Raw genomic sequence first — 21,313 nt, 5'->3', positions numbered from 1 at the left:
GGGATTAAGACTGTGAGCCCTACTTGGGACAACCTGAATACCTTGTATCCCCCCTAGCACTTCAAATAGTGCTTCTCCACTCAGTGTCTCTCCACTCATCCAGAACCTCCATTGGCTGTCAGATGCCGACCTCCCTGCCTCCTCTCCCCATTCCAGTCCACAGTTCACTCTAGCAAACGGATCATTTTTCAACAAAACATTCAGTCCTTGTCTCTCCACTCATCCAGAACCTCCATTGGCTGACAAATGCTTGTCCTGCCTGCATCCTAAGCTCAATCTGTCTAAAACTGAACACCAAATCTTCCCTCCCAAATCCACTCCCCCACCTTATTTTCCCATCTTAGGTGCAGCCACCATCCCCTACCTGTTTCTGAAGCCCACAACTTTATTATTGTCCTTGATCTTTTAGCTCTCACATTGTCTGTTGCTAAATACTTTTGTTTGCCCCCCACAATATTTTGAGGATTCACCCCTTTCTTCTTATCAAATGACCACCACATTTGGCTAGACGCTTATCATATCCTGACTAGACTTCTGTATCAGCATCCTTCCTGGTCTTCCCATTTTCAGTTTTTCCACTTGAGTGAAACTTCACTCTGCTGCCTGAACATCTTTCTAAAATGTCACTGTGCTCACATTCCTACTTGGATGCCCCATCGACACCTCCAACTTAACATGTCCAAAACAGAACTCCTCAGTGCGGGCTTTGGAGTCAGAGGTCATGGGTTCAAATCCCGGCCCCGTCAACTGTCAGCTGTGTGACTTTGGGTAAGTCGCTTAACTTCTCTGTGCCTCAGTTACCTCATCTGTAAAATGGGGGATTAAGCCTGTGAGCCCCCCATGGGACAACTTGATCACCTTGTAACCACCCCAGCGCTTAGAACAGTGCTTTGCACGTAGTAATCGCTTAATAAATGCCATTATTATTATTAGTGCTTGGCACACAGTAAGTGCTTAACAAATGCCATTATTATTATTATTGTTGGTTACATCTCATGGCTGTGGACAACAACATTGAAGGATGGCGGGGGGTCAATATCTTTTGTCACCAATCCATAGACCAGTGGCATCTACTGAGTTCTCACTGTGTGCTGAGCACTGTACTAATCGCTTGCGACAGTAAATACAGTAGAGTCGGTAGACACAATCCCTGCCTTCAAGGAGCTTACAGTCTCGTGGAATTAGTACCAGTATAGAAAACTGCTTCAGAAAAGTCTGAACAAGCAGCTGGTCTGCTGTTTGCATTCGACTTTCCCTGTTTTTTTCCTGCTTTGTGACTCAATGAACCTTATGGTGCAATAAAGAAAATGACACATAATTTTCACTTTCTAAAAGAATTGAAAATGCGTAGAGTCAAACCTTCTAATATGTTTCAATCATTCAGTCTCCCACTTGAGAATAATATAAAATTTTATCAGAAATAAAAATATAGCAAAATGAATCATCTTGAATTTGAAAATTTACAAGACTCATTTCTCCTGATATATGTCGGTGCTAACCAGAAGCTGTGTGGCCCAGTGGAAAGAACATGGTTTTAAGAGTCAGAGGACCTGGGTTCTAATCCTGATTCTGCCACTTGTCTGCTGTGTGAATTTAGAAAAGTCTCTTAACTTTTCTGTGACTCAGTTCCCACATCTACAAAATGGGGATTCAACACCTGTTCTCACTCCTATTTAGACTGTGAGCCTCATGTGGGACTTGATTATCTTGTATCCATTCCACCTAAATACGGTGCTTGGCACATAGTAGGTACTTAACAAATACCATTATTAACCACCAGTTTCATCTATTACTCAGAGAGATTTTAGAAAAAGTGCTCCAATGAAAAGTGGTAATACCTACCTATAGAAGGGTTTTCACCTTCGATGTGGATGTAAATTGATTTCCTGTTCATTTGAAACTACTTGGTAGCTTTTATACAAATACTCTGAGAAATTTGACAGGGAGTTTGTGTGGTAAAGTACTTTGCCTGGGACCAAGGTGATAGGTGCAAGGCATCCATCCTAGGACAAACTCCTAGAACACAATTTGATTTTTAAAAAGTTCAATCAAATGTCTTCAATGGAAAAATGGATGTTGTTTCTAGAAAGAAATGGTGTCAATAGACATTTTCATTGAATGCTTGCTTTTCCTAAATCCCAAAAAAGATACTGCATTTTTGTTGACAAGGATATCTAAATCACAAATGGCCTCGTGAATGGCAGTTATGTGTGCTTTGAAATCTCCCTTTATTCCATTTATTCTTAGCCAGAGACAGTTCATATTGTTTATGAGCTCAGTTAACAGAACTTACAGTCTGGCAAATGGAAACAATTAAAATAAGGTGCAAAATTACTACAACCAGTGTAATTCAAGGCTATGTAGCATCAATCCGCACCATATTTCAGTGGCAGAATAATGCACATGGCAGGGCTAAGTTTAACCAATTATATCAGTCACAATCTCCAGCATGTATTACGCTCACAAAGTGTGTTGAGCTTGATGCTCAGTTCCCAATCCCTGCTAATTCAATGCACTTTAAATGTTTAATGGATCAGCTGAGATTCAACTGTCAACCAGGAAGTGTCCTTATATTTTCACCTGACCAACAGTATTCAACATAGTTCATTGAGGAGAAATTTAAGCCTTCTACCTAAGGTCTTTCTGTGAGAATGGCTGTAACTGTACTAAACGCTTGCAAGAGTACAATACAATAAAGTAGACATGTTCCCAGCCACAAGGAGCTTACAGTCTAGAGGGGGAGACAGACATTAAAATAAATTAGAGAAAGGGGAAAAAGCTGTGTAAGGATATGTACATAACTGCTGTAGGGATTGTGGTGGGGTGAATATCAAGTGCTTAAGGAGTACAGATCTGAGTGCATAGGTGACACAGAGGGGAGGGTGGATAGGAGAAATGAGAGCCAAGGGAAAATTAGGTACCATATCAAAATTCTAATTCAAAGTTTTTTATTATGGGGTCAGAATTGAATCTGACATTTAATAATGAAGCTGAATTTAATCTATGAATTAATCAGCTGTATTTATCGAATGCCGCTGTATACAGAGGACTGTACTAAGGTCTTGGGAGAGCACAGTACATCAGAGTTGGTAGACATGTTCCCTGCCCACAAGGAGACTGCAGTCTAGAAGGAGAGGCAGACCATAAAATACATATCAGATATGTACATAAGTGCCATGGAGCTGAGGTAGGGTGAATAGCAAATGCTTAATGGGAACAAAATCCAAGTGCAAAGGCAACATGTGGGAGTGAAAAAGGTGGGAGAACTTTATAGGAAGGGAATCCTGTTTCTATATCTGATATCCAGCCAGGCATTCCTTCAGGGTGAGGTTGGTTCTTTATGTTTCAAACTGATTTGAGCTCAAGCTTACCTTAATTGTTGAAGGAGTGAAAGCTGCTAAGCATAATTTAATTTCCTTTAGAGAACAATTCAGCTACCAAATCTCCATCAAACCACCTATTTGTATCTCCTGCTTAGTTTGTTTGGCTGTCACAATCCCTTAAGTGAGGAGGAAGTGTGCTTCCGTTTTTCTAATCCAGTTTTTAAACTGTAAAGATTTCAGTAACCAAACTGAGGGGTGTAGTCCGAATCCTGATATGCTAAAGTTTTTTTCCTCAAAGAGAACAGGGGTGAGAAAGGCTGGAAAGTAAGGTTGTTTTCCAATTTTGTAGTGCTTTGCATAGAAGAATTCAGTTGTTTGAAGAGATTCTTTATGTGCATATATGAAATTTGGAAAAATGAGGCAATGCAGGGGAAAATCATAAACCATATGGATAGAAGATCAATAAAAAATTTTGACTTGGAATTGAATCTTTTTTACTTCAGTGTAAAAAGAACCAGGATTCATTTCTGGGTTTTAGAATGTTGATTGTAGTAAACCTGACCCATACTATTTCTAAAAATGAGTGGACAAATTTCAGTCCAACAGTGAGCATATTCAACGTGCCATAGTCCATCTACTCGTGGTCCAATTGGTCCAATCACCAAAGTGTCTCTAAAGGATATATTTTCATATGAAATTTTATTGTTTAGATTATGCACGTACAAAGGTGTACTCAATAATCATCTGGACACCAGACAAGTAAAAAAAATGAATTCAATGACTGAAAATCTCTACAAATAAGATGATGCTTCCAGCAGTTCATGAGTTTGGCCAATTTTATGCCAATGGATCCTCTGAGGAAAATTCACCCACTGATGAGAATATGGTGCAGCCTAAATAAAGAAACCAATCATAAGAGCATCTCAGAAAATCTTACCCTAAGGGCAGCAATAGAAACAAATCCGCTTACCTATAATTTATTTTAGTGTCTATCTCCCCCAAGTAGATTGTAAGATGACTGGATGACCCACTGCCTTGAAGAACTCATTCACTCCCATGGCTTCAATTACCATCTCTTTGCCAATGATTCTTAAATCTACACCTCCAATTCTGATCTCTCTCCTTCTCTGCAATCTTGCATTTCCTCCTGCCTTCCCTATTTTGATATCTTGCTCTGACACCTCAAACTTAACATGTCCAAAACAGAACTCCTCATAACCCCACCCAAATGCTCTGCTCCCTTTAACTTCCCATCACCATAGACAGCAAGTCCATATCTTAGCATTAACCTTGACTTGTCTCTCTCATTCAACCTACATACTCAATCTGTCACCAAATCTTGTCCATTAAAACTTCACAACATCACTAAAATCCACTCTTTCTCCAAGGATTTATTCTATCCTGTCTTGATTGCTGCATCAGCTTCCTTGACCTCCCTGACTTTTGATTCTCCCCATACCAGTCTATACTTCATTCTGCTGCCCAGATCATTTTTCCAAAAAACTGTTCAATCCATATTTCCCCACCCCTCAAGAACCTCCAGTGGTTGCTCATCCGCCTCTGCATCAAACAAAAACTCCTTACCATCAGCTTTAAAGCATTCAGTCTTCTTTCCCCCTCCTACTTTACCTCCCTGATTTCCTACTACAACCTAGTCCACACATTTCCCTCCTCTGATACCAATTTACTCACCATACCTGGACTTCGTCTCTCTCGCTGCTGACCCCTCGCCAACATCCAGTCTCTGGCCCAGAATGCCCTTCCACTTCATTTTTTTAAATGTTATTTGTTAAGTGTTTACTATGTGCCGGGCACTTTACTAAACAAGCAAATACATGGACACAGTCCATGTCCCACATGGGGCTCACAGTCTTAATTTTACATTTTACATATCAGGTAATTGAGGCATAGAGAAGTGAAGTGACTTGCCTAAGGTCAAATGGCAGACAAGTGGGAGATTTGGGACTATAGCCCAAGTCCTTCTGTCTCCCAGGCCCATGCTCTATCCACTAGGCCATTCTGCTTCCCCCGACTGGATTACTGTATCAGCATCCTTACTGATCCCCCAACTGTCTGTCTCTCCCCACTTCAGTCTATACTTCACTCTGCTGCCCGGATTATCTTTCTACAGAAACATTCCAGGCATGCCACCCCCCCTCCCCCAAAATCTCCAGTGGTTACCTATCTACCTTTATATCAGGCAAAAGCTTCTCACTATTGGCTTCAAAGCTCACCTCGCCCCCTCCTACCTCACCTCCCTTCTCTCCTTCTACAGCCCAGCCCACACACTCCACTCCTCTACTGTTAACCTTCTCACTGTGCCTCACTCTCACCTGTCCCGCCATCGACCCCTGGCCCATGTCCTACCTCTGGTCCGGAATGTCCTCCCTCCTCAAATCCACCAAACTAACACACTTCTCTCCCTCTAGTCTACCCCTCTCCCTGCCTCACAGCACTTGGTGTATATATGTACATATTTATAATTATATTTATTCATGATGTATATGTATCTATAATTCTATGTATTTATATTGATGCTATTGATTCCTGTTTTGATGTCTCTCCCCTCTTCTAGACTGTGAGCCTACTGTGGGCAGGGACTGTTTCAATTTGTTGCTGAACTGTACTTTCCAAGTGCTTAGTACAGTGTTCTGAACACAGTAAGCACTCAATAAATATGATTGAATGAATGGCAGATGATCATTCTCTCTATCATCAAAACATTATTAAAAGCATGTCTCCTCCTAAAGGCCCTTCTCAGACTAAGCACTAATTTCTTCTTCTCTCACTCACTTCTGCATTGCCCTTCCACTTGGAGTTTTTATTCATTCATTCATTCAATCACATTTATTGAGCGCTTACTGTGTGCAGAGCACTGTACTAAGCACTTGAGAAGTAAAAGTTGGCAACATATAGAGATGGTCCCCACCCAACAATGGTTTTTACCCTTTATTCACTCCTCTCTCAATCCCATAGCATTTATGTGCATTTATGTAATTTATTTATGTGAAAATCTATCTCCAGGGAATATGTCTACCAATTCTGTTATATTGTACTCTCCCAAGTGCTTAGTACAGTCCTCTGTACACAGTAAGAGCTCAATCAATGTGATTGATTGATTAATTGATCACTGTGGGCAGGGATCAGGTTCAACTCTCTCAATGCTTAGTACAGTCTCTGTACAGTGTAAGTGCTCAGTAACTACTACTGGTTAATTGATATCTACTTTCCCTTGGGAATCAATCATTAAATCAGTGGTATTTATTGAGCTCTTGTTATGTGCAAATCACTGTATTAAGCACCTGGGAGAGTACAAGAAGAGTAGAGAAGCAGTGTGGCTTAGTGGAAAGAGCACATGCTTTGGAGTCAGAGGTCATGGGTCAAATCCCTGCTCTGCCACTTGTCAGCTGTGTGACTTTGGGCAAATCACTTCGCTTCTCTGTCCCTCAGTTCCCTCATATGTAAAATGGGGACTAAGACTGTGAGCCCCACATGGGACAAACTGATAACCTTGTATCTACCCCAGTGTTAGAACAGTGCTTTGCACATAGTAAGCACTTAACAAATGCCATTATCATTATTATTATTATTACAATATAGTCAGCAGACATGATCCCCATCCTCAGGGATCCTTTTTTCTTTTTATGCTATTTGTTACATGCTTACTATGTGCAAAGCACTGTTCTAAGTGCTGGGGTAAATACAAGGTTATCAGGTTGGACGTAGTCCTTGCCCCACCTGCGACACAGTATTAATCTCCATTTTACAGATGAGGTAACTGAGACCAGAGAAGTGAAGTGATTTGAACAAGGTCACAAAGCAGGCAAGTGGCAAAGCCAATATTACAACCCAGACGATGTTAATGATAGTAATTATGGTACTTATTGAGCCCTATGTGCTGAACAAGTTAATCAGGTTGGACATAGTCTCTGTCCCACATAATAATAGTAATAATTATTTTATTTTTTAAGCACTTACTATGTACCAGTTACTGTTCTAAGCACTAGGGTAGATACAAGGTAATCAAATTGTCCCACATGGGGCTCACAGTCTTAATCCTCGTTTTACAGATGAGGTAACTGAGGCCCAGAGAAGTGAAGTGACTTGCCCAAGGTCACACAGCAGATATGTGGAGTAGCTGGGATTCGAACCAAGGTCCTTCTGACACCCAGGCCCATGCTCTATCCACTAGGCCATACTGCTCCCCTCACAATCTGTGCAATGCAGACCACTCATGTGGACTTTAGCCACCCCTGATCATGTCCCAGATTGCCCCACCATTCATTCATTCAATCATTTATTGAGCACTTACTGTGTGCTGATCACTGTCCTAAGTGCTTACCAGACAGCCACATGACTTCTCACTGTGCCTGCAGTGCCCCATCACGGCTCTTAGGGCCCTGGGGGTCCTCCTGTACCTGACTGAACACCACTGTGAGCCCACTGTTTGGTAGGGACTGTCTCTATATGTTGCCAACTTGTACTTCCCCAGTGCTTAATACAGTGCTCTGCACACAGTAAGCGCTCAATAAATACGATTGATGATGATGATGATGATGACTGAACACCACGGAGCCTCCTCAAGATCCTGCACCCACTCCCCCTCTGTGCCACCAGGGAACCTTTATTCTAACCTAGAGGGACAGAAAAAAGCAGCAGCAGCCTGAGGCCACCTCCACAATACCTCTGGAAGGCTGTGGCTGCCGCTGCTGTAGCAATCTCTGCAACCACTATTGTGATGGAGAACTCTAAGCCATCAGGAGTCTCTGGATCAGAAACTCATCCTCTAGATTTTAAGCTCACTGTGGTCAGGGAATGTGTCTGTTTATTGTTTTATTGTACTCTCCCAAGTGCTTAGTAGTGTACTCTGCACACAGTAAGCACTAAATAAATACGATTGACTGTCTTACTGACTGAAATTCTGCCCCTTTTCCCCTTTTTACCATTTCCCCTTTTTATTTTTAGAACATGATCCCCACGAAGGGACCGGGGCGGTTTCCAATCCCCAAGTGTGTATATGGGGAGAGTACATTAAAGAGACATGATTCCTGTCCTTAAGATCCTGACAATCTCATAGGCAAGACAGATATTGAAATAGATTATGCATAGGGAAGGTAACCAAATATGCCCACAGTCTTCTCTTTAACGATCTACTGGGCAGCCACTTAAGTGTTTTGGCTTAGATGCCAAGGACTCTGATAGTTATCTATTTCATTCTTAACCCCTAGAAGATAGGCAAATGCAGGTCCTCGAGAATGTTGGTTTGGGACCAGACTACCATGCCTATTCCTATCTCACTCCACTTACTGTCTTCTCCTAGGCTTCACCCAGGATCACACCCAGACTCACGCACACAATCAGGAGAGGCTTCTGGCATGGAAGGATACCTGCTTCATGGAGGTGCCAAGCCTCTGGTCCAAAGATGTAACAGAATAGGAGAGATGAGCCTGATTATACTCCCTCCACTGCCAACTCCACCAATCAATCAATCAATCAATCATATTTATTGAGCACTTACTCTGTGCAGAGCACTGTACTAAGCGCTTAGGAAGTACAAGTTGGCAACACATAGAGACAGGCCCTACCCAACAGCGGGCTCACAGTCTAAAAGGGGGAGACAGAGAACAAAACCAAACATACTAACAAAATAAAATAAATAGAATAGATATGTACAAGTTAAATAGAGTAATAAACCAGCCTGGCCATACCCTTTTATCCTTGAAACAACAAGAACACGATCCAATCAGCAGCAATTACAGTCTAGAGGAAACGAACACATCAGAATGCTAATACTGTGGTTCACTGTACTTTGACTGTGAGCCTCATGTGGGGCAGAAATGGAATAGGATAAGTGATAGTCTTAATGCGGTAGAAATTTTGGATGGAGAGGACAGGGTGGATTTTAGCGATGTTGTAAAGGTGGAACCGACAGAATTTGGTGATGAATATGTGGGTTGAATGAGAGAGCGGAGTCAAGGATGACACCAAGGTTATGGGCTTGTGAGACAGGAAGGATGGTGGTGCCGTCTACAGTGATGGGGAAGTCAGTGGTAGGACAGGGTTTGGGTGGGAGGGTAAGGAGTTCAGTTTTGGACATGTTAAGCTTGAGGTGATGGGAGGACAATCAAGGAGAGATGCCTTGAAGAGAGGAGGAAATGGGAGACTGCAGGGAGGGAGAGAGATCAGGGCTGGAGAGGTAGATTTGGGTATCATCCGCATAGAGGTTGTAGTTGAAGACATGGGAGTGAATGAATTCTCTAAGGGAGGGGGTGTAGATGGACAATAGAAGAGGATTCAGATCCAGACGGGAACCCTGAGAGACCCCCTGAATTAGAGGGTGGGAGTCAGAGGAGGAGCCCGCGAAAGAGACTGAGAATGAGCGGTCAGAGAGTTGAGAGGAGAACCAGGAGAGGACAGTGTCAATGAAACTGAGGTTGGATGATGTTTCCAGTAGAAGAAGGTGATTGAGAGTGTCAAAGACAGCTGAGAGGTCAAGGAAGATTATGGTGGAGTAGAAGCCATTAGATTTGGCAACAAGGAGGAGATTCTTGGTGACCTGCGAGAGGGTGGTTTCTGTAGACTGAAGAAGACAGAAGCCAGATTAGAGAGGGTCAAGGAGAGAACTGGACAAGAGGAATTTGAGACAGTGGGTGTAGACAACTCACTCAAAGAGTTTGGAGAGAAATGGTAGGAGGGAGATGGGGCGATAACTGGAGGAAGCCTGTATCCAGTCTGCTTTATTGTATCTATCCCAGCACTTCTTAGTATAGTGGTTGGTGCATAGTGAACTCTTAACAAATGTCAGTGATTATTATTACGGTTTAAATGACCCATCATTGTTTCAGGCAGAAGCTGGGTCCAGTCATATTGTCCTAAACTCTCATCAGGCCCCCTTCACCATTCCTGCCTGCCCCCAGCAAAAAGAAGTTCTGTCCACCCTCTCAAAGCAACCAGGGAGCCAGTCAGTCCAAGATTGATCCTTCCTGGAGCAGTGCTCCCTGCAAGAAGTTCTCCTGTTCTCTTCGATTTACAGCTTTCTCATCAATCTGATCCCTTATCCTTTCCCTTTGTGTCCATGATGACCCTTCCTCCACATTCCTTTGAGAACGTGATCCCCCAGCTGGCCTGAGAAACCATCCAAACAACCTTCATAGAGCTTATAACAACCCAGTGCTGAATATAGCTCTTGTCGCAAAGTGTTTAACAACTAATCAATAACAATAATGGGACATAAGAGTTGAAGAATAGAATTTAGAACTTTCTCAGACGAAGCAAGTCCAGAGAAATCAACACTACTCTTTCCAAGTTCATTTTCCTTCTTCACAGGAACCAGTCCTGATTAACTGAAGTCGAGGGCCCTGAGGCAAGACCTCTGCTTTTGTTCTGGCATTCTCCCGAATGCAATCTTCTGTACTTTAATTTTTTTGTTTTAAAGGGAACTGGAGTTAGTTTAAATGTTTAATTTATATTCCACTCATCCTTCCAGGGGTTCTAGACAGTGAACATTTTAAAATGACTCAAATAAATAATGAATATGCATAATCCCCATTGTAGGCAATGTTCTGTGCACCAAAGAGCTGTCAGTTTGAGTTGGACAAGGACATTTGGGATTCTTTGGCTAGGACAGCTTCACGCCTAGGATGGCATTATTGGGGCTGATTCCATCCTCCTTAGGCTGGTGTGTCAATATCGGAGAGAAAACTGATTGGCAGGTGATGTCAAAGTTAATGTACTTGGTGTCTGTGCCTAGGAACAGCTGTTTCCCATTTCCCATTATTGCCCATTTTTGATTCACTGGCAGATTCCTATATAAATTGAGCCAAAATATAACTTATCAGAGATTCACTACGATAATTGTAAGGATTGATTGTGGGTGAGTATATTTGAGGATTTGGCACTTTGTTTGGTTTATAAAGTCTGAGGCTTTGCTTTGGGTTCTTAATGGCATTTTAATTTTTATCCACATCCTAGGGGCAGCCTACCATTGAAGAGAACACAACCTGTCCTTTTATGCCAGCTTGAAAGGTGCGGAGTCAGAATCGACTGAATGAATCCGGTTCTGCATCATGAAGTGAGAGATCAAATAAATATAATAATCATCATCATAATAATTGTGGTATTTGTTAAGCACTGGGGTAGACCCAAAGTCCTCTTCAGTGACATATGACTTAACACATTATAATGTAGCAGAGTGCAGAAATATTATATCAAGCAGTGTGCCAGGTGACAACATCAAACTGTGAAACCAAACAGCTATTTCCTGGCTTTCTCCCAACCCCCAGGCTACAAGACTACCCATAGCCCAGCTCAGGCCACAGAGCAAGGGTACTTGAAGCAGAGTTTCTCTGGACGCCCCAGACGCAGAGTGTCCTCCACTGGCCTCAGAAAACAAGCAGCAATTGTTTGTGAGTTAGTTGACTGCTGAATCTGGCTCTAATAATCCTAGATCTGGAATTCCCATTCTCCCTAGCCACTCTTGTCTGTACTTCCCCCCCACTGCAGGCTGTTGCTCTTGGCTTCTTCCCTTGATTTTCTGTGGCACTCTGGCCCCTCCCTGGCTCTCCCTTCCTCACCCTTACCAGCTGGGGCCCAAAGGCAGAGCTCTGGCAAGGTGGGCAGCAGGCCCAGGGCTCGGCTCCCTGGCAGAGGCCAGGGGTCTTGACTTGTCCCTCCTTCCTCCACTTCTGTGAACCCATGCAAAGCACCGGAGCTGAAAAGACCACAGTTCCTTCTCCCCTGCTGGTGATCCCGCTTTCTCCAGGCCTTCCGTGTCCCCAGTTTGACCTACAGGAGGCTCCTCACTGCCAGCCACTCTCAGGCCGTATCTTCAACCTGGCTTCTTCCAGCATCCACCTCTCAGACCTTCTAAACCCCTTATATTCCACCCGCTCTCCTCTAGGCTTCCCAATAGGGACATTTGGATTGAGGCTCCTCAGTCACTTTTCCCATACAGGGAAAGCCAATCCCAAGCCTCTGCTTTCCCAAGAGTGGGGTAAACTGGACCAGGGCCACCCGCCAACCCCTCGTCCACATTCTGCCTCTGGCCTGGAACGCCCTCCTTCCTCAAATCAGATGGACAATTACTCTCTCCCACTTCAAAGCTTTCTGGAAGACACGTGTCCAATACCCTGACTAGGCCCTCTTTTCCTCTTCTCCCACTCCCTTCTGTATCACCCTGAATTGCTCCATTTATTCATCCTCCTTCCCAGCCCCACAGCACTTATGAACATATCTGTAATTCATTTATATTAATATCTATGTCTCCCTCTAGACTGTAAAGTCCTTGTGGGCAGGGAATATGTCTGTTTATTGTTATGTTGCACATTTTGCATATTTGCATCCAGTAAGTGCTCAATAAATACGACTGAATGATAGAATGAATGAATGAACTGACTACCTTCCCTGGGCAAAGAAAGCTAACTCTGGTTTCGTCTTCCCTTGAGTGAAGAGAGCAGAACCCAAGCTGTCTGGATAACTTCCTTGGACAAAGAAAGCCAACTCCACCTGCCTTCCTCAGTCAGGAGAGTCAATCCTGGATCCTTATCTTTCCTGGAGTGAGGAGTGCTACACTCTGGCCACATGGCTACATTTCTTGAGGACACAGAGTCAACCCCAAGCCCTGACTTCCCCAGGAAAGGGAGAACAGAGTCTGAACCCTTACCACAAATTGACAAAACATTAGTGCCAGACAAAGGGAAGCTCTGGATCCCCCAGTCCCAGGATCAGGCAGCTCCCTGCTGTGCCCGAGGGGTCTGGGAAAATAGAGGAAGGGAGGAGTAGAGAGAGAGGAATGTTCTAGTACAATTAAAGAAAAATAAAGACAATAATTATGAAAAGAATCATTGATTTCTGAAATGGAGATCCATGTAAAAAATAAAACTAAAGATTTTTCTCATGCATTAGAGAGGGGGCAGTGGGACTCTACAATGGTGATGGCCATCTTGATGGGGTCCATGGTGTGGGTGCCATCTTGAATGTCTTAATTGGCAACCATTTAGGGAGGGCAGGGAGGCACACAGCTACCCCTTCCACATGCCACCCTGAGGTTGCTGCTTACCTTACTTACGATCTAATTCTGGCCCTTCCTGGGTCATCTCCAGTCCAAAGGACTCTGGGAAAGTCTTCAGTTAATTTTGGGTCTATCTAGGCATTTGGATCTACTCAGGGAGGCACCTGGAGTAGTCCCAAGGATGATAATGATAATAATAACAAAAATTATTATGGCATTTGTTAAGCGCTTACTATGCACCAAGAACTGTCTTAAGGTGTAGGTACAAGATAATCAGGTTGGACACAGTCCCTGTCCCAGATGGTGCTCACAGTCTTAATCTCCATTTTACAGTTGAAGGAGGCACAGAGAAGTTAAGTGGCTTGCCCAAAGTCACACAGCAGACAAGTGATGGAGCCGGGATTAGAACCCATGTCCTCTAACTCCCAAGCCCGTGTTCTTGCCACTAGGCCATGATCCCACCTCTAATATACCCTGAACAGACCCAAATCCCTTATTCAGCCTCAAATCCTAGGAATTCGGGAGGCCCTGAGATCAATTTCCTCACATCTCATTGGAATGGAATTGCCTTCCTTCCGAGTTTTCCCTGGTCTGGACTTGCACCCCATGGAGCAGAACTGAAATGCCCTTACAAAAGAGTGAAGCACTCAGGACACTCTGCTGCTCACCACATTACTGCTATTGCCTGGTTAGCACTCTTAATTTTGCCTCATTAAAATCAAGTTTTAAACAAAAGATCACTAAAGTAAATCTCCCCATAGGAAATCATGTAAAGTTTATTGTTGCATTCCCAAGATCCAAAGAGTTGACCAAAATAATATAAATATATTTTTAAAGTGATAAAAACACAATATTTTCCATTATCAAATAGCACTGTAAATCTGTACCATTAATATAAATTTTAACATCCAATTTAGTCCAAAGGCAGACAGATAGGGCTGTCCTGCTATCCACAGCTTTTCCAGTGATAACACAACATCCATAAGTGCACCTTTGGGAGAGATTATCTTTCACATTTGCACACAATCCATGAAAGTACAACCGTGCACACTCCGTGGCTCCCAGGAGAGTTTTGCTCAGACACTAGTGTTTGAAAAAGTAGAGGTGTTTCATACTACCAGAAGGATATGGACTTGAGTTGTTTTGTAGTAGTGGCGATAGTTTGCACTAAGCCATCTACACACGTGTACCTGCTTCCCATCTTCAGAAGCCTGTACTGGGAGACAGATCAGCGAGTAGGAGCAACATGTCCCAGAGTAGACTGTCTCTGAACTCTCAGTAGCAGTAGACATTATATCTTCATCTATTTGTTAGGCACATGGTGTATGATATTTAGATTGCCTCAGTAAGGCCTGGGTGGAGGATGGGGGTGGGAGAGTGGGAGGGATCTTCTCACTTATTTGAGAAACCAGGGGAACAGCAAAATACCAAAATCAAGGAATAAACTAGCCAAAAAACACCCAAAATGAAAAACCAAACAACAGAATAAAAATGCACAGTTGTCATTCCCAGAAAAAAAGACGTTTGTGCCAACAAGAGATATGCCATTTACTGATGTTAATTGAAATGGACTTCAATCTCGCTATTCAGGTCAATCCACGTATTTCAAAAATTGAAGAAGAAAGGGGATATTCAAGCTGAAGTAGTAAGCGCTCAATAAATACGATTGAATGAATGAATGAATGCAACTAAATTTAAAAGTCGGAGTACTGTAAGGAGTACCATTATTAAAATCCAGTAGTGTTATCTAAAAAGCACATTTATTGTAAGTAGATTGATATAACGGGATGGCTTTAAATTATTTGCCTAGTCATCTTATGGTATGTAAAGTACCATAAGCAACAGTTTTTCTTGGATAACATTTCAGTGGCTTAATTAATTATTTGGGTTCTTAAACAGCTTTTTGAAGTGCTTCTTTTGTAAAGGCTTAGCAATTAACCTTTTGAGATATTTTAATTCTGACAAGGGGTACAAAGAGATTGAACGGAACATTAGTACAGAACCCACAGAGGTGTCCTCAGAGGTAAAAAAAAGATGGACACGAACAAGCAAAGTTTGCCTCAGCTGTTAATTGACAAAGAGTCAGCCCAGCTTCAGGACAAGGATGTTGAGGTTTCCATGGCTATACCATGGCCAATAGCTAAAAACCTGTTTTTAGACTACTTTAAAAATAAAGGCTGTTTTATACGTATTAATAACACTGTCTCCAGAGCAACAGCCTACCCAAAAGGGTAAGACATTTAAATGGAAAATTTAGCGTTCTTTCAGTTATTAAAAATAGAATACCTTTTAGGTAATCAATCAAGCTTACTTTAGCCAAAGAAAATAAACTTGTCTGTTATGATGTGATAAGGGCAGGTTGTGGGCACAACCAACCCCCATATTGTAAAATTCCTCTTTTACCTTTTTTGGGGGGCGGAAGGGCATTATTAAACTTTAATGCCGATAGTTCCTACCATCCTCTCTAACCTAGTGTGATAAGAGCAGAATGAGCAGGAAGAGCAGCATGGTTTAGTGGTTAGAACATGGGCCTACGAGTCAAAAGGACCTGGCTTCCAATCCCAGCTCTGCCACTTGTCTGCTGTGTGACCTTGGGCAAGTCACTTAACTTCTCTAAGCCTCAACTACCTCATGTGTAAAAATGGGATTGAGACTGTGAGCCCCACATGGGACAGAGACTGTGTCCAACTCAATTTGCATGTATCCACCCCATACTTAGTACAGTGCCTGACACATAGTAAGCATTTAACAAATCCCATAATTGTTATTAGATCTCTGGTTTGCAGAACATACATTCTTAGAAGGGTCCATATGTTCATTTGTTGGGCAAACATGAGCCTAATACACATTCCCCTTACACTAGCACACAAAGCTGCTGGGTTTTGCACTGAAGTTACCCCTCAGATAAATTAATACAATATAGGGTAGCGTGACCTCAAAGTATGTTACCAAGATTACGGGTGCCAATGGCAGAGAATAACCATTCTGAGAGTAGTAGAAGTAGCATATAATGAGCATTCACTGAGAGCAGTATCTTGTACTTGGGAAGAATAAAACAAAGAAATGCCATATTCCCTGCCCCCAAGAAGCTTATACTCTAGTCCAGGAGGGGTGGGGGGAATGAGCAGACATAAAAAGATTTAAAAATAGAGTCATCAAAGATTTAATGAGCAGGAAGACTTAAGGGCGGAGGATTAGTATAAATATGTGCTAGAGACATGGGATGGATTCATACAGCTAAGGGTGAAGGGAATTAACATGGGAAGCCTTGTTGGAGGAGGAGGAGGTGGGATTTTCAGGGGGTTTTGATTGTGGAGAGAGCAGTGGACTCTTGGAATTGGGGAAGGAGGGATTTCTAGCCTTGCCTAGTGAAAAGAGCTCAGGCCTAGGAGTCAGAGATATTGGGTCTTTAAGCAGGCTCTGCCACTTGCCTGCTATGTGCCCTTGGGCAAATCACTTAACTTTTCTGTGCCTTAGTTTCATCACCTATAAAACTGAAATTAAATATCTGTTCTCCCTCTTACTTAGTCATCCCCAGGTAGGATAGGGATTCTGTCTGACCTGATTAACTTGTACCTACTCCCGTGCTTAGAACAGTGATTGATGCAAAAATGTGCTTAAGAAATACTACTATTATTACTAGCAAGATGTGTGTGTGGTGGGGGTGGGGGGATGACGATAGAAAGTGAGGTACAATTAGAAAGCTGCCTTGAAAAGAACCAAAAGAGCAAGTTGGAGAGCAGTGGGGGAAGAGAGCAGATACAGAAGATGAAGTATGTTGCTGGAAAGCCTTGAAGCCAGATATGAGAAGTTTTTGATTGTGCTGAGGGACATGGGAAACCAGTGGAGGGTTCTGAGTATTGGAGAGTTGCGTTTTGAGCTCAAATGACTCAGATGAGCAACAAATTGAACTAATGCAAAGGTTTGGGTTTAGCAGGGCTAATGTATATGATAACACTAAACTGTTTAAATTCATAATACTTTATTATCAATATTTATATTATTTGATTGCATGAAAATAGGTACTCTGAATTATATTTGTATTTAATGCTTCAGTACATTTATATTTTTGGATAATATTTTGGATCTTGGCAATGCACTAATGCATTGTATTTCCTGCTAGACTAAACTCAGTATTAAAGGTAACTGTATTTATTGAGAACCTGCTGAGCACAGTACACTATATTATTAAGCATTTGGGGGAAGAAACTGAAGCACAAAACCTATTCCCTGCCCACAAGGAAATGGCACTCTGATCGGTACTTTTTTACTTAACATTATTTTCACGAACCCAGTCAACAGTGTTAACATGGCATATCAGTACAATTTAGGCAGAAAAAAATTGGTTCTGAGATTTTCTCCTCCATTCAGAGGTAACAGGAAATAGGCTCCTAAGGAGTACCATGACCAAGTGGAAAGAGAACGGGTAGGAAAGTCAGGAGGCTTGGATTCTAATTCTGATGCTGTGTGACCTGGGGCAAGACACTTAACATATCTGTGCCTCAGCGTTCTCATTCATTCATTCATTCAATTGTATTTATTGAGCACTTACTGTGTGCAGAGCACTGTACTAAGCTCTTGGGAAGTACAAGTTGGCAACATATAGAGACGGTCCCTACCCAACAGTGGGCTCACGGTCTAGAAGGGGGAGACAGAGAACAAAACAAAACATATTAACAGAATAAAATAAATAGAATAAACATGTACAAGTAAAATAGAGTAATAAATATGTACAAACATATATACATATATACATTTGTATATATGTATTTTTAAAATTTTTAAAATAGTCCCCATCAATGTTTTTTAAAATAAATAAATTAGTGACTATTTTAAGTCTAAACTCTGTGGGTTGAGGTAATGAGTGTGTGTCCATAGACACACTTCAGGGAGGTGTTGAAGTCCTTGGTTTGATGTCAGTATCTAGTTTTAATTCTCTTTTGCTTTAGTAGTCCACCACTTATCACACATTCTTATAATAACAGCTGTGGTATTTATGAAGCACTTACTACATGCCGTAACTGTGCTAAACAATGGGGTAGGCGCAAGATAATCAGTTTGCCCTGCGGGACTCACTGTCTAAAGAGGAAGCAGAACAGGAATTGAATTCCCATTTTACAGAAGAAAAAACTGAGGCACAGAGATGTTGTGACTTGCCCAAGAACACATAGCAAGCAAGCAGTGGATCTGGAATTTAAGAACAGATTCCCCTAACTCCCTTAACCAGGCCTTTTCACAAGGCCATGCTGCTTATTAGCTTGCTCTGTCTTCCATAGCCCAGGCTTCAGTGATGGCCAGGTTTGTCAGGATCTGTAAGGTGGCCGTTGAAATATTTCTTGCTTGCTGCAAGTGGTTCTTTCTACTCATAGACATTCTCAAGCCAGGCATGGTGTTTTTGAGTGGAAACATGGACTGGCTTAAGGTCTGCTTTGGTAAAGACCTTTCTAAAGAGACACTCATAGCTTGGGCTCAGTGATAGGGGCAGATGAGATTACAGATCTGTTCCATGGGAAGAAGCATGGCCTAGTGGAAAGAGCATGGGCTTGAGAGTCAGAGGACCTGTATTCTAACTCCAGCTGTGCCACTAGTCTGCTGTATGACCTTGAACAAGTCACTTAACTTCTCTGTGCTTCAGTTACCTCATCTGAAAAAATGGGAATTAAATCCTCCTCCCTCCTACTTGGACTGTGACCTCATATGGGACAGGGACTGTGTCAAACTTGGTTATCTTGTATCTATTTAAGCGTGTCTACTTAAGGTTACAGTGTCTGGCACTGTAAGTGCTTAACAAATACCATTATAAAGAAATATAGCCCAATTAAGCACGTGTAGAATTCCATTCCACTAAATTTAATTTAAACTTGGCTGTTGGTGAAAACTTGATAAAAGAGAGGTAGGCACTAGATCAAAATACTTTCCCCTGAATTTGTTATCAATTGAAAGCGGGAGGCTATTAAATTCTACCACTCTTAAACACACACACACACACACACACAATATTAGGAAAATTGCCATCGGGGCAGAAGTACCAATCATTAATTACTGTTGGAGAACTATTTGCTGAAAAGCCAAGAACAAGGAACTAGCAGTGGAAATTACTGATAAGCGTTTTCACTGGAAAAATGTTCCCCGCTTTTAAAGTGCCTTGAACTCTTAGATCCTGCATCTTTAAGGGCAATATGAAAGAAGAAAAATACAAAACTTCAACTCACAGGATTAATACTGTTGATTCAGAAATCTCTCCCTTTAAAGTCCATTTGACTGAATTTTCCTTTTGCCAACTAATAACCACCTTTAATCACTGGCATTCCCCTTTAGAAGTCACTACATGGTCAAATGATTCCAGAGCAAGCTGGAGGCTGCATCTGTTAACAGATAGTCCATCCTGACCTCCCCTCTTGTCTCAGGGATATTACATTTTCTTCAGGTTCCATTTTCTGAGAATGATTTATTCTCGGGGTTGTCGTAAACACTTACATCTCTAGCTGCTTCCAAATCTATGTTTGTGCTGAGTAGCATTCTGAGGCTCTGGACGAACAGAAGATGATATTGCTGAGAGCCTACTTTGACCCCCCCCCCCCCGCCAGCTTGGTGGGAGAATGAACTTAATCTCACTTCTCTGTCCACAGCTGACTTGATTTGGTACCAGCTGATAGGAAAGTTTCCTCGATTAAGAGAATTGTTGCAGCTTCTGAGATGAGGGCATTCTTCTTCCTGCCATCAAGGTTCAAAATAATCTTCGTGGTGCAATTGAACTAGTGGTATTGGTATGCAATTCATTTCAAAAACGGAATACTTTCATTTTTCTGATTTGAGGTTTGACACACATTTTAAATATGAGCTGTGGAAAAATATGCTAAGGCAGCACCCAGAAGTTCTCAGCACGAAACACTCTATCAGTTCAATGTGATTTGAATGATGTTGAGTGCTTTTCTTTTCAGAATTATTTACAAATGACTTCTTGTGGCCACAACAGCACTTTTTCGGATAGGTTGTAACTGTTAGGTTAGTAGTTCCTCCTTTCTCCTTTCTTCATATGTCTATCCTAGCAAACACAATAATTAATAGCAGAAAGAATTGCTGCAAGTACCCTCTGTTTCTCCTCAAGAAGATGCCTTTTTAGATGCAATAAGCATTTAGTTGTAAATTATATTTCCTTCTAAACTTCAAGCTTAGGAATGTCAGTTTCCCAGGAAACACCAATGCAAATATGATTTATGTCTGATTTAAAATTATGTTTTCCCCTAGTTATAAGCTCACTGTGGGCAGGGAACATGTCTACCAATGTTGTTTTATTGTACTCTCCCAAGAGTTCATAGAGTGCTCTGCACACAATAAGTTCTCATAAATACCATTGATTGATTGATTATTGTTAGTGATAATGATCAAAGATCATAGAGAAGCAACATGGCCTACTGAAAATCATAATAATAACAATGATGGTATTTGTTAAACACTATGTGCCAGGCACTGCTCTAAGCACTGGGGTAGATGCAAGGTAATCAGATTGTCCCTCAAGAAGATGGACCTGGGAGTTGGGAGACCTGGTTTCTAATCCCGGCTCTGTCACTTGTCTGCTGTTTGATCTTGGGCAAATCACTTAACTTCTCTGTGCTTCAGTTCACTCAAATGCAAAATGGGGATTCTATACTATGCAATTGTAACTAATTAATAGATACAATCAATAGAATATTGGGCATGATCCCTTAGACTGTGACCCCCCCCAAGAGCTGTGGGCAACCTACTTATATTGCATTTTTTATGGTATTTGTTATGTGCTTACTATGTGCCAGTCACTGTTCTAAGCGCTGGGGTAGATACAGGTAATCAAGTTGGACACCATCCATGACCCACATGGGACTCACAGTCTCAATCCCCATTTTACAGATGAAGGAACAGAGGCACAGAGAATTTAAATGATTTGCCCAAGGTCACACAGTAGACACGTGGCAGAACTAAGATTAAAGCCCAGGCTCATGCT

The sequence above is a fragment of the Tachyglossus aculeatus genome, chromosome 4 (assembly GCF_015852505.1).
Source record: "Tachyglossus aculeatus isolate mTacAcu1 chromosome 4, mTacAcu1.pri, whole genome shotgun sequence".
NCBI lineage: Eukaryota > Metazoa > Chordata > Mammalia > Monotremata > Tachyglossidae > Tachyglossus > Tachyglossus aculeatus.
This window is presented reverse-complemented; position numbering follows the sequence as displayed.